At 39.4% G+C, this 14,450-nt stretch overlaps 1 long non-coding RNA gene and 1 other non-coding gene across 2 annotated transcripts in view; one reads left to right on the forward strand and one right to left on the reverse strand.

Moving 5' to 3' along the window:
- LOC124777984 overlaps positions 1-14,450 on the forward strand; it is a 200,062-nt gene that overhangs the window by 165,662 nt on the left and 19,950 nt on the right. The window lies entirely within an intron of this gene.
- Positions 12,956-13,027, reverse strand: Trnap-agg. Its single transcript has one exon. It is a non-coding gene; the product is annotated as a tRNA-Pro (tRNA).

A 14,450-nucleotide genomic window follows, 5' to 3' on the forward strand; every position in this document is an offset into this window, starting at 1 on the left:
AAGGAAAAGCATTTCTTCAGACGATATTGAACATACGGTCAGAGCAGCTATACAATTGAGAGATCTTTAAATCTATCTCGAGAAGATTTACATGCAAGGGAATGAACCCATGACAAGATCTATCAATGAAGAGAGATCTTTAAATCTATCTCGAGAGGATTTACATGCAAGGGAATGAACCCATGACAAGATCTATCAATGAAGCTACATTATTTACCCGATCAAGCACAGACTGTAAAAGCAATAAGGAGAAAATGCCGAAACAATGTCAATTCCAGATCTACAACCCAGACAAGAAAAATGTTTTTCCCGTAGTGTTTATAAGAAGTTTTAGGGGAGTATTGCCGTGAAACAACGTCAATTCCAGATCTACAACGCAGACAAGAAAAATGTTTTTCCCGTAGTGTTTATAAGAAGTTTTAGGGGAGTAGTGCCAAAAAATTGGAGTGAGTGGCAAAAGGTTAGTTTCGTGATCAGTTATATTCAGGGGTCAGGAGCTATATGGGCATCTGATATGATCTCAACTTGGGACACATATGAAGATTCTGAACGAGCATTTTTATCCAAATACTGGTCTGAAGAAGTACAAGAACGTTTAAGGCAGGAGGTATTATACCCGGAACCTTTTTCCTTTTCACGTGGGTCTTTAAAGAAATACTTCGAGAAATATATAAACAAATCGCGGTATTGGGATAAGCCTATGCCTCTACAAGACGTGATTGGTATATTAAAATCTCGTCTTCCGCACAGCATCAGAAATAGAATGCTGTATATTAATGAGCATGACCTTGACTCTTTCATTACTACGCTTCACACTATAGATATGATCGAGGAAGATGAACATCGGCCAAGACAACCGGTTATGCAGAGGAGAGCGATTGAGGCGCCATACGCAAACCGGAACGGAAACGGATTTAATAATTATTATACTAGGAATAGTCAGAGATTCAACAGAAACAATTGTAGTGGAAATGGAAATTTCAATAACAGTGCTGCGAGGGGCAGATTCAGAGACAATCGAACAGGTCGCAGATACAACCCAATGTTTGGAAATGCAAGAGATTATCAGAACCAGCAGTTTTCAAATAATAATAATGCGTACAGAAATTCTGACACTCGATTTGAAGCAAATAACACAACTAGTCATCAACAACAACCAGTCATAACAGAAGTAGTAGATGATTCAAGAGGAAATAATAATAGACATTTAAACTGAAGAGGGCCGCTTCATGCTCCGTAAAGTCGGCCGGGGAATACAAAAGGGGCAAACCTGTTTTAAAGGAAATTAATTCCGTGGAAATGTTGAGATGTAATGAAGGCGAATTAATGACAGATGAATTGACAAGAGACTTAGAGGCCTGTGTAGTCGAAGATAAAAGGGTTCCTGTGCCTGAGATAATCACAGAAGTGGGAGGAATTTTAACCAATGTTGTACTGGACACAGCTTCATCTACAGACGTAGTATCCGGAACTTTGTTTCGCAGAATTAGTAAAATTAAGAAAATCCCTGTCCTACCAGTACAAAATTGCTGAGTTATAGGTGCAGTGGGAGCAAAATCCAGGAACGTCAAGATACAAACGCTTATAGAGATAAAATTGGGAAATGTAGCTAAACAACGCACATTCCTTGTAGCGGAAAAGTTGTTAGTAGATTGTATTCTTGGCATTGGAACTTTGCAAGCCTGCAATTGCAAGTTGGACTTGGTAGAAGGAAAGGTGCATTTTAAAATCGAAGATCAATTTGTTACACTGATCTTACTGAGAAAGGAGGCAGAGTATGAGCGATATTTCCGTGGTGCTGCTGTGCAGTTGATTTGTGCTGAAAATATTATGTGCCGACTACCGATCAAGTCGATTCAAGAAGAGGATTTCAAACAAACAGTCGAACAGAAAATTGCTGAGTTAGATTGCCTAACGGATAGTCAGAGGGAACAATTATTCAATATATTATCAGAATATGAGTCAGTTTTCGATGAAAAGGCCGGAATTATTAGAGGATATGTTTGTACATTACAGATTAAGCCCCATAAGACATTTTGCCGCACACACTATGCCATTCCCTGGCGATTAAAACAACCAGTTCAGGAAGAGATACAAAAAATGTTAAACTGGAATCTTATTGAACCGTCGAACAGCCCATATTGTTCTCCGTTGCTTGTTGTACCAAAGCCAGGAGGAAAAGTTCGGTTGGTATTAGATGCAAGGAAAATTAACAAAATTATAGTACCTGTGCGCACACATCCGGAGAACATCGATGAGTTAATACAGAAATTTCAAGATGTATCCTATTTAACCAGTATTGATTTGAGAAGTTCGTTCTGGCAAGTCCAGTTAGACAAGGACTCAAGAAAATATACTGCTTTTATGTATGGAGGGAGAAGCTATCAGTTCAAGGTCGTTCCGTTTGGTCTCAATATCAGCTCTGGAGTTTTTATTTCTGCGTTGGACTATGCCCTAGGACCAGAACTACGTAGTCGAATAAAAATTTTTGTGGACGATCTATTAATTGCCTCTAAAACTTGGGAGGAACATGTACAACTTATTAGGAGGATTTTTGCTGTGTTCAAACAAACTGGTATAACTGCAAATCTAAAAAAATCCCAATTTTCTCTACAGAGAATTAAATTCTTAGGACATATGATTAATGCAAACGGCATTCTTCCAATAGAAGCGAAGATTAGTGCGATAAAAAATTTTCCAACTCCAAGAAACAGAAGACAACTGAAAGGCTTTATAGGCTTGGCTTCATTTTTTCGACGATTTATTAAAACTCAAGCATGAACTCTGAAGCACTAAACCGGCTCCTGAGGAAAGATGTACTATGGCAATGGTCTAATGATTGTGAAAAGGCTTTTTGTGAAATTAAGGATCAACTGATAAATGCTCCGTTATTATACCACCCTGATATCAATGTCGGATTCTGTTTAGCCACTGATTCATCAGATGTGGGATTAGGATCTTGTTTATTTCAAATTAGGTACATCGATGGTGTAAAAACCTTTTGTCCAATTGCATTTGCTAGCAGAGTTTTATCCACCTGTGAAAGAGCATATACCACTACGGAATTGGAAGCTTTAGCAGTTATTTGGTCTTTGAAAAGGTTTAATTATTATGTATATGGCTCAAGGATAGCCGTTTATTGTGACCACCAATCACTAACCTTTTTACAAACTTGTAAGTTGCTGCATCCTCGCTTGTCAAGGTGGATGCTGGCGCTGCACGAATATCAGTTTCAAATTATTCATGTAGCCGGAAAAGAAAATATTATAGCTGACGCGTTGTCAAGATCTCCAGAAGGAATAACACCTGAACTGGATGTAAATAATAAGGCACAATTTCCAGTGCTTCTTCTTCAAGAAAATAATTACAAGTTATATTATATTCCTTTATGTAAGACAATGGCTCAGCTTCAGAAGAAGGATCGACGATGGAATGCTATAATACAATTCAATCAACAAAATCCTATGGTCAATTTGGAATACTACCGGCTTGTGAATAATATTTTATTTTTTAAATCTGGGAAGGCTGAGAATCCAAAGTGGTGTGTCTGCATACCCGAAGAATATGAAGAACGATTAATTTGGTTTACACATTTGACCTGGGGTCATGTTGGTGTTGTTAAGTGTGCTAATAAGATTAGATATTATTGTTACTTCCCAAATATAAGGCGAAAAGTGCACAAAGTCATCCAGAAATGTATTCTCTGTCAAAAGGCTAAGCCGGATAACAAGGGAAATAAAATTGCGCTTCACTCAATAATACCTGAAGCACCAAGATCACTTATATCATGTTATATTTGTGGACCACTTCCTAGAGCCAGAGGTGGTGTTAAGTACACTATTGGATTCTGTGATGTGTTTACAAAATATGTTAAACTATATCCTATAAAATCAGCAACTGCAAGAGCTGCCGCAGTAAAGTTTGTAAATGACTACATTCCTCATGCAGGGAGTCCAAAATCTATAATCTCCGACAATGCGAAGATATTTACTGGATATTTATGGAGAAAATTAGTATCACAACTAGGAATAGAACAGATATGTACATCTTGCTATCATCCACAAGGGAATTTAATTGAACGTTTATTTCGAGAACTAAACAGATTCGTGAGAATGTACTGTCATGATAAACAAACTACCTGGATAAACTATTTGACCGAGTTTGAGCAGATTTATAATAATTTACCTCATAGTTCTACAAACTTTACCCCGAATGAACTGATGTTCAGAGATAACGAAAGAAACTTTTGGGTAGATAACTTGCCTAAACTCGAGGACACCAAAATGTCATGGGAAGAAAAAATTCGCAATGCTCTCATTAATATTACGGAGAAAGGAAGACAGCGAAAGGAAATCCATGACAGAAACATCAAACGGATTCAGACTTTCAATATCGGACAAAAAATTCTTTTAAGAAGACACATCAAGTCATCAAGGTTGAAGAAGACCATCAGAAAATGGAATCTAATTTATACAGGTCCATATATAATAGTTGATATACCGAATCCTGGTGCGTATTTATTAGCATATCCCGATTCTGGAAGAATAAAAGGATTATTTCCCCATGTAGACCTAAAGAGGTACTTTTAAGAGAAGTGTTTCAAATTAAATGAAAAGTCTGTATGAAGTATTTGGGTGTTAAAAATGAAGTGCGAAGGACAGTATGCCTCAGCTACTGTGATAGGTTAAATGACAGCATGCCAAGCATCTGTGATAGTTCAATGAACAGTAAGCGATTGCTTCTGTGATAGTATAGGAACATTTAGAAAAGTAAGTGGAACTGTAGCTATTACTGCTGTGAAGACTTACGGTTTATCTGTCTACACGATGATCACCAAAGAAGCTTGTGCGTGTGAAATAATATACATTCAGGGAGTGTTAATCTCCAGTGAGAATAAGTTTACTGAAACTATATGGTCAAATACGGCGCTTGCGTGTGAAGTTAGTGTTTGTAAACTGACTGTTCACAGGAGAACAAATGAACTGCGTTAGGAAATTAGAATCGATTGCTACTGTTCACAGATATAAAGACTCGCTGGTTTTTTTTTTTTTTTTTTTTTTTTTTTGGCGCGAGCTAAATTCAATTCAAGATAATTTAATTAACCAGCTTAGTGTGTGTTTATAAAATTAGAGTTAATAAGAAAGTTCTTCATTGAATTTATAATAATGTGTCATTTTCCAGTTGGATTTGTTTATTGTTATATTGCATTCATATATGTTCATGAGAAAATGCGGCATTTGGAGTATAAAAGAGAAAAATTAATTTCAGCTGGAGAGGTCATGCAGCAAGACTTAATCAAACCTTCTCTTTCAGCAAAATTTCATTTTAATCATGTATGAGTAAGATATAATTTTTTTTGGAAATTGTCTCCAATAATAAAGTTTTTAACATTCTGACATGCTATCCACATTCGTACTTGAAACCAAATTAGGAAATATTCAGATCTACTTCCACCTGGAAAAGCCAACGAAAAATAAATAAATAAATAAATAATTAAAATTAGGATTAGAACCTTTCGGCTTACTCAAGAAGATGGATGAAATTATCCATGTTTTCAAAATTGTTTTCCGATCTGGAGTTGTGATATTGTGCAACTACAGTATCGATTAAGACACCTAAGTGTGGAAAGTATAAGATGAATGGATTTTCCCATTCCTCAGATGGAAGATTGGATGGATCAGGTCCATATTTGAGTTCAAAATGAATCTGGAAAATTTCGACTAACCATTCTCTTCCAGGAATCTTTAATAGTTGACCATTCCTTAGACGAATTTCGATTGTTTCATACCACAATCCGGAGTACCTGTTCCTGAGGTTCCTTCTGGTCTCTCAAATCCGTTACGTCTCCTGTGCGGTACGCCAATGCGACGCCTGTCCTCCGTGCCGTGTCCCATGTTCCTGTTCGATCAGTTTCACCGCAGTTCAGCAAGACATCGATGAAGAAAATTTTTCAGAAGATTGTAAAAAATTTGCATGTGTAAAGATTTTTTTTTTTTTGGCTATGAGGCAGATTTTATCTTTCCTATGAATTCTAGATAATTCTCAAATTTCTAAATTATTCTGTTTTTCCTATCATCTGTGATACCTAGTTGGGGTCTAAGCCTCCAGGTTTTCCGGGGTTTCCCTGTGAAGGCCAGTTCCTGAATAGGTAGACCTGATTAACAACTAAAGTCCATCTTCCCTGGTTGTGTACGTGGGATGCGGGTATGCCCCAGTACACGTGAAAGCAACAACTAGGTATCTAGGTAACGAAGATACCAAATCTCTTTCAATTCTTGTAATCAAAAAATTCTTACTAACTTCTTAAAATTTATGGGAACGTATGTTCCACAAATTCTAACGAGTTAGCTAAGCCAATAGTTAGCTCGCAAAGTGGATACATATCAACTTTGCTCGCTGCGAGGGGCGATGTAATGTCTCTTGCAGCGGTCTCTCCACGATATTTTCAGAAATTTTATAAATTATATAACTCAGTACATATCTCGAAATATCTCTTCTTATCTTACCGATTATCAATGCAAAGTAGTTTCAAGCCCAATTATTCCTTGGAGCGTCCATTTACTCCATGGAATAGCTTCTCTGCTATCTGTTTTCTCTTAGGAAAAAGAATAGGGGACTTCTTGCCGATTAGTCGTGAAAGAAGGATGTATATGTATGTATTGTTGAGCTAGTCGCCATCTTGATGAGATTCTGTATGAGAAGAAATTTAATACAGGAACTAAACTAAAAGTAAGTGTGTTCGCGTATTATTTAACGGATTATTATTATTGACAGTGTCTGCTTACTGCGCTGTGTTGCACGGGATCAGTGGGGAACGTCTGATTTACACTGGACGAACCTGTCGTTTTGTATGCTCAAGATATCCAGTTACTTCAAATAAATAGGCTAACACGGTCTTACCAGCAGATCTCCGGTCTTCCCCATGTGATCACCGAAAGTGAATAATTATTACAAATGTTTCCAGGAGATCGACTGACAATTTTCGTCGCACCGAGACTTCGAAATTGCTTCACTGCCTTATGGAATTTAAGTTAAGCTCAATTTAATCAGGATAGAACAGTATTGAACTGTGTGAATGTGATAAGCCTGCTTTGTCAATGAAAATTCCCTTAATATAAGCATGTTTTTTACTGTCCTGATCAGTGAAGCTAAATCAGGCCGGTGTGAGAGAGGTTCATTAAATTTTAGAAATATTAAATAAGTGCACAACTTAAATTTTCTGATATTCTTGCTTATAAAATATGAGGTTTGACATGTTTATTAGATTACTGAGTGACTTAAATTCAGTTTGTTACTTTCATTGAAAAGTGCATAATTCAACATTTGATTGTATCAAGCAAAGTTATCATGTTAAATTAGCTTTTGGTAAGAGATGAAGAGAAGTGAAACGCGTAACTGCGAAGAAGTGATGAAAGATGACATTTTATAGTCAAATGAAGGAAACCAGAAATAATGTTTTCTTTGTTAGCTGATCTCGTCTGAGACGCTACTCTCGTAAAACTATCAACCGTGTCGTATTTTTACTCCTATGAAATGAACTGAAGCGAATGTAACACCAAAAACAATCAGATGTAGTCCTCGAAGGTGAAATTGTACCTCCGTAGCGTTTTATAATGAACAATTGTATTTCATCCCATCTAAGGAACAAATTATTACTGAAATTACACGAAATCTTGCTTCATTTCCAATAAGCCGACTCGACATAGGCCCCCCCCCTTCCCCCCCCCCCCCTCCCCGAACCACACCACTCCCATTACACCTGGACAAGATACAGACTTTTATCTAAGACGAAAAGTAAATCGTACGGGTACAAACCTGCGGTAGTCAAAGTCAATAATTCTTCTGAGATTGTGATTGTGCTGTTCGCTTCCGCAGATGTCGTTTGGCAGGTAACAACTAACGTTGTTACTTGAAGAAATAACGTAACACTATAACATATGGAGGTTACTATTAGTGCCGGAGCCTCTGCAGCCCAATATAATAAACATGTAATGGCCAAGAATACAGACTCGATGGTTGTCATTAAATTCTGTACTAGATGTATAGCGATGATGGCAGCGTATGTGTCAGTCACAGAGGAAACCAGTTTCCTTAGTTTCATATGGTAAACTTGAATCTCCAGTACGCGCTTTCTCGCTTGTGGCAGGCGCCTCTGAGTAATGTGTAATTGGTGCATAGAAGGAATACAGCGGACTGCGGTTCTCTTAAACACAGATGACGTATCACGTGACCGACAGTCCTGGAGTTCATTCTGAAAGCATTCCTTGAGTGCAGCATTGAGTGTCCTGAATCTTAGACAGAGGAATGAAGAAACTGCTGCAAACTGGATTACGATCAGAAACGTCACGAAATTGTTAACAACGACAGCTGTAAGAAAGGCTTGTCGTGCTGCGACGTTATAACAGATTGTGGCGACAGAGCCTAAGAGAATGAAAGATAACACACAAACCAGAGCAAATGTTAATCTGTCGTCTCTCTGCCCTGCACTAAATCCAACCAAGATGTCAGTGAAGTGGATGTCCTCCGTAAATTCCAAGAACGTTTTTCTGCGGTTACACAAGAAGAGCAGTATAGAAGAAGCTGACATAGTGGTGCTTAATGTGCAGATAACTAACCCTGGTAGGGCCCATTTGTGCCAAAACCCCTCGTCCAGTAAAAAATATGCTTCTTGTATCCCGTTATAACCTAAGTACAACACTGTTGTTAACACAGTGATACTGTATACGCGGGAACAGGTAGTTAGAAAAACGCCACGTGGTCGACACAGAGGTACTCCAGAGAGCGCAGTCAGTAAAAGTAGCGGCTGCAGGCTCTTAACTACACCCGTACGTCTTCCGGTCTGCAGGAGTGGCGCCATACCTCTCTATGGACGAGTATAGACTGAGGCTGTACTGCCCAGTGTTTGATCCTCCTGGGAAACTAAGAGTGCAGTATCGAACCACTCTTCATCAAAAACGTATTATCCATAATAGTCTACAAGAGCTCGGCGCAACATTTCATTGAAGTAAAGTGAATAGCATAATCCAGCTCTTGACTGATATTTCCGTATCAAATCATAAAGGCGCATTTCCTCTACTGCCTGATAATTAAATCGATTCTGGCAGATAAGTTTGTTGTTATCCTTGTACACGTTGTCTCCCTACGAAAAAAAACTGTCTTGTGATATGACTTGCGGCAATATTGTTGTAACAACTGGTATGACGGCTGACATACGCCACTTTGTGGGATAACCTTGTTTCCATAATAACAAGCGGGCACTTGGGACTTTTCAGGTAAATTAATTTCATAAATTTGTAATTTCGGTGTGGAGTGGTCGTAAGACAAACGCCTGAACATCAAGATGGCGTACATGATTTTGTTTGCGTAAGACGATGAAGAAGCCGCTTGGGATATTTCAGTTAAATTAATTTCGTAAAGTTGTAATGTAGGTGTGAGGACAAACCCTTAAATGATCGGAATGAGTATTCAAAGAACAAATTATTTCTTCCTTACCTCCTCACCGCTGAGGTCTGCCTAGTGTTTACTTTCATCAAATTAACGAGTTCTCGTTGATCGTCTTCTCATTATGTCTAAGGTTAATTTAATATCGGATGAAAAGAACGACTTAGGCAACGATTTTGTTTTTTCTTTCCACTGGCAGTTCAAATTACATGAAACACACAAATGCTGTTCCTGCTCGACGGTGACGCACAGCACGTGCTAACCTACTGTCAGTTCGACTCTGCCTGCCTTATATTGCAGCAACTCCCTATGAATCTCTCGTGGTACTACTGGTATGGCGTCAACCAAGCCATGCGTCGTATTTACAACATGACTATTAGTGCATATTATACTTTATGTAACTGTACATTGACTAGACGTTCAATTTTATGTAGGATTCATACCATCGCAATAAGAATTATCGATACCCATGAAGTGACTTTTAGATTTGTATACAAATCATTTTTTATTACCTCAGACAACCTAGTACTGCTTCGCAATTCCGAAATATGTATCGGAATTTGATATGCGTCCTAACTTCCTTCTGCCCCTCTCTCGATCCGTCCTCGCCTTCCCCACTTTTTGTCCATTTCTTCCTCCTTCACCTCTCCATAAATTATTTAGAAGGAGGAACAGTAGATATGCGAGGGAAAAATTATTTAACAGTTTAAATGCCCTGCTATCACAGTTAAAACTGATTGTGAGGAGGAAAACGAAACTGTACGTTTTCACGGCGCAGCATTTTGTTTCTCACAGTCGCTTTTAACAAAAACCCTATGCCTTGTTATTTAAGAAATATATAGCCTTTGACCGTCTGAATGTTCCTAATAGTACTGTGTAAAAATTTGAAGCATCTAATGTAAGTCTGTTTAAACATTTATTAAAACATTATGTAAATATTTGAAACAAATTGCTCAGGAAACTGTCGACATTTTTGGTAACAATGTTTCGCTGTAAAATATGTAGCTGAAGTTTGTACAGTTGTTTATTAGAGTATCCTGTAAAAATTTAAAGTAAATCGGTGAAACACGTTTCGAGATTTTTGCTAACAGTGTTTCAGCTTTATTCAGGGTGAGGAAAAAATGCCGCACTTCTCGGTTGGCATGCGACTCCTCATCCTAGTTCAAGCCAGAAGTGTGTGTGGAAAACCTAGTCCTGGTAATAGGTTCAATGGAAGACGATTGAAAGAATGAGGGTCTGACATCGCTGTAACAGCGTACAGTGTGAGCACGGACGTGTACCTTGTGTATTTCCTTCTATTACTGTTACCTTCATTTAAACATTAAGACATTACATGAACTTTTTACGGATAGGAACGACCACTTCGTTTCTTCCATAACACAGATAGTCAATAGAAAATAATAGTGTATATAGTAACATCGTCTGCATCCGATGATGTACCAAAAACATAGTAGGTAGCCCACACTAGATTGCGGTCGCGCGGTTCCAGACTGTAGCGCGCCTAGAACCGCTCGGCCACCCCGGCCGGCCAATAGAGAACAGCCGAGGGGATATGCGCCTATTGATGTAGTTAGGACGTCTGTAGATCTGCTGCTCAATGCTTCGCAACATTGTAGCATAATTCTTCGCTCTACTTTGCTTACTGCAACGATGGGTTTGAGTAGTCGTAAACTGTGCTCCCAAGCATGGGCAGCACAGTACACAATCGCAGTTTACATAGACTCATGGTACAGTCTATTCGCACTTAAGGACAAACGAAACCTCCTTTGTCCCCTATTAATAATAGAACTTAGAGTCGAAAACACTAGACTAAGTAGGGAATTAGCAGCAGTGAGCACCCCTGATGCGCAGGCACGCCTTGTGAGCTCACAGAGAGAGATCGCAGAATTGAAAGCGGAGAACGAGAAGCAGGGATGCAAAAATCAGTTCTTTCCAGCGTCTTTCGCGACGGCTGGGGCCTGTGCCCTGTGAGGAATTTGAAAAGCAAGTTGGAGCAACAAATTAGTCAAATGAAATACAAACAGACCAGCACCCTCTTCTTCAAATCAGACAATAATAAAGATGCCAAAACAATACAGGAAACGTTAAGAAAGACGATAAATCCGAGACAGGCCAAAGTCAAAATAAAGGCAATAAGATTGATGGCAAATACTGTAATTTTGGCGACCGAAACACAAGCTCACTAAACAAAAATAATGGAAAAGGCAGCACAACTTCAGAATATTAGGTGTTTAGAGTCTAGAAATTTAGGCCACAGCTTGCTGTCTACCAAGTACCAGAGGCCTTAACAGATGAAGAATTTCTTGAAGACTTGTATGAAATCAATCTCAGCGAGAACATATCAAGGGAAGAATTTAGTGAGGGTGTCTCAGTCAAGTTTAAAACAGGGCTGAGAGGGAAACGCACAGTAAACAATGTTCTTGAGGAACCACCAAAAATTCGTCAGCAGTTACTGCTGAATGAAAGCACTGCTTCGGTTTGATGCATTAAATATTAAACGTTTTGTAGCCATACAGAAATGTTTTAACTGTTTGGGACTTGGACACCCTATTAAGCGATGTGATAAAACTCAGATGTGTGGAAGATTTGCGAAGTCAGGGCACAAGGGATTTGACTGGAAATAGGAGATAGTCAATGGGTGTAAACCATGAAAGTACAGGAACAAGGTCTGTGACGAAGGATAGGGGGCCGAAGGCCAATGATACAAAATGCTTTATGAACGACAAATTGAACGTACAGAATACTATACAGTGAATAACGTTCACTAATACGAATTGCAATTTAAATCGCGAGACCTTACACCCCAACCATAATCGGAACTTATCACACGGACACAAAATGCTAGTCATGTTAAACAAATAAAGACTGTATGGGAAGTACCCTTGTGGGCATTGAACTCAGCAGGTTATTAGGCGAAATACACGCTGATATCGCCTGCCTACAAGAACCATATACGCGAGGTGGTAAAATAACTGGCCTACCGATACAATTCACCACAATCGTGGGAACTCAGAATGCTAAGCCAGCAATTGTACTAATGAACCCAAATTTGACTGTAACAAGGCTATCTCAGTGATAAACAGAACACATTGTCACAGCAAAGATCGTACGTGGACGTGACATTTGGACAATTTCATCTATATATGCCCAATATTCATACGACATAGAAACTTTTACTGACAAAATGCGAGACATTGCACGATTTTCACACGGGTAAAGACCGCTCATATTAACAGATATAAATGCACGGTCAACCGTATGGGATGCCGATAAAACAGATGTTAAAGGACACACAGTAGAGGATGTAATAAATGATTGTAATCTATTTTCATTAAACAGGGCAAGACAACCACCAACCTTTCGCGATCATGCTGGAGGCCAAGGTAATACTGATTTCTCTGCGGCAAATGTTATCTCCTTACCAAACATAATTTATGAAATTAGCTTTACATTGACGGGCAGCTTTTTGCGCTGACTCAGCCACCGACGTGCGACCAGTTTGCACAAAACGCTAGGGCTCGTCCGGGATTTGAACCCGGGACCTCCTGCACCCTAAGCAGGAAACATACCCCTAGACCAACGAGCCCTGTGACAGCTTGAGCGCCAAATATTCCAGCAAAGTACATCCCTCGAGGTCGTCCAGGGTGCGGCTGGCGGGATGGGGGAGGTGCTCTCTGCCGGCAGTGCTGTTCTTCGACAGACTGTGTAGCGACACAATGGGTCATGGGCAGCACCGTTCTCGGAGGTGCCGTGGCCCGCGGTCGGCGGCCTTCAAGGGCTATTGGCATCTTCATGTAGAAAGTGGGAAGTCATGGACGGGGTGACACACAGCGATCACAATGCCATCATCATTCATACAGGCAATTATACAAACATACATAATACTCACACAGAACAACAGCAGTAAGTTTTTGGCAGGGCACACTGGAGTAAATTAATAAATGTAATAGAAGAATCGGCATTGAACGCTAGCCAGGGCAGTGTAGATTTCACAACACAAGTCTTAACAAAATTCTTGCACAAACGGCTGCCATCCCACTGGCCAGTGCTAGGCGGAGGCGTCAACGACCTTGGGCAGCTGAACTGACAAGATTATCTTATAATTAAAGTTTTCCCTGAGACATTTAAGTCTCATCTTTATCTGCGATAATGATGAGACTTAAATTTCTCAGGGAAAACTTTAATTATAAGATCAATAAGGACTTTCACATTATGTCCAACGCTGGGGTGCTACTCCAAAGCCAGAGAGCTCTGACAAGAGTGACAATTTAGGGGGAAAATAAGTCGAAGACATGAATTGAAGTTTGTGATGCGAAGGGCACTCGACTTGGGTAATTCGTGCAGCGATTTTGACCATAGTGCTGCGCTACTGTAATGATTAGCATTTTTGCTTTGTAAGCAAGAAGACGGTTCGAGTCCCGCCAGTGGCACAAATTTTAATTCTTTCTTTCTGCTTCCATCATTAGCGCTGATAAGATTACGAAAAGACTCGTAGGACAAGAGGAAGTACTATCAGAGCGCTATATCAGTGCAAGAACGACAGCTCAGACTAGATCAATATTGGGACGCAAAACTGAAGAACAAAACTGAACTCTGCAAAACCACACAAAAACATTGGACCGGCTTCGTTAAAACGAATTTACGAAAAGACTTGTGGGGACAACCATTTAATAATAACTGATCGCGTTGAAACCTCGATGGTACTATCAACGTTAAAACGGACAGACGGAACCATGACAAGTGGTCGGAAATGTTCTCCTAAACAAGCTCCTGCCAGATGACTCACATACAGAGGACGAACGACATCACAGTGGCCTATGTGACGAAATGAAAAACGTATACTTAAATGAGGGTGCCACCCTCCCCTTCGTAATGCCACGTCCTCGGACGAGAAATGAAAATTAAAAATTAGCTCCAAAATTCCCAGAAATTTTCACAAAACAAGTTCCAAATTCCATGAAAAATGAACAAGCAAACAAATTTCCAGTTAACACTATTATTTGGATATT

This window comes from Schistocerca piceifrons, chromosome 2 (assembly GCF_021461385.2).
Source record: "Schistocerca piceifrons isolate TAMUIC-IGC-003096 chromosome 2, iqSchPice1.1, whole genome shotgun sequence".
Taxonomy (NCBI): domain Eukaryota; kingdom Metazoa; phylum Arthropoda; class Insecta; order Orthoptera; family Acrididae; genus Schistocerca; species Schistocerca piceifrons.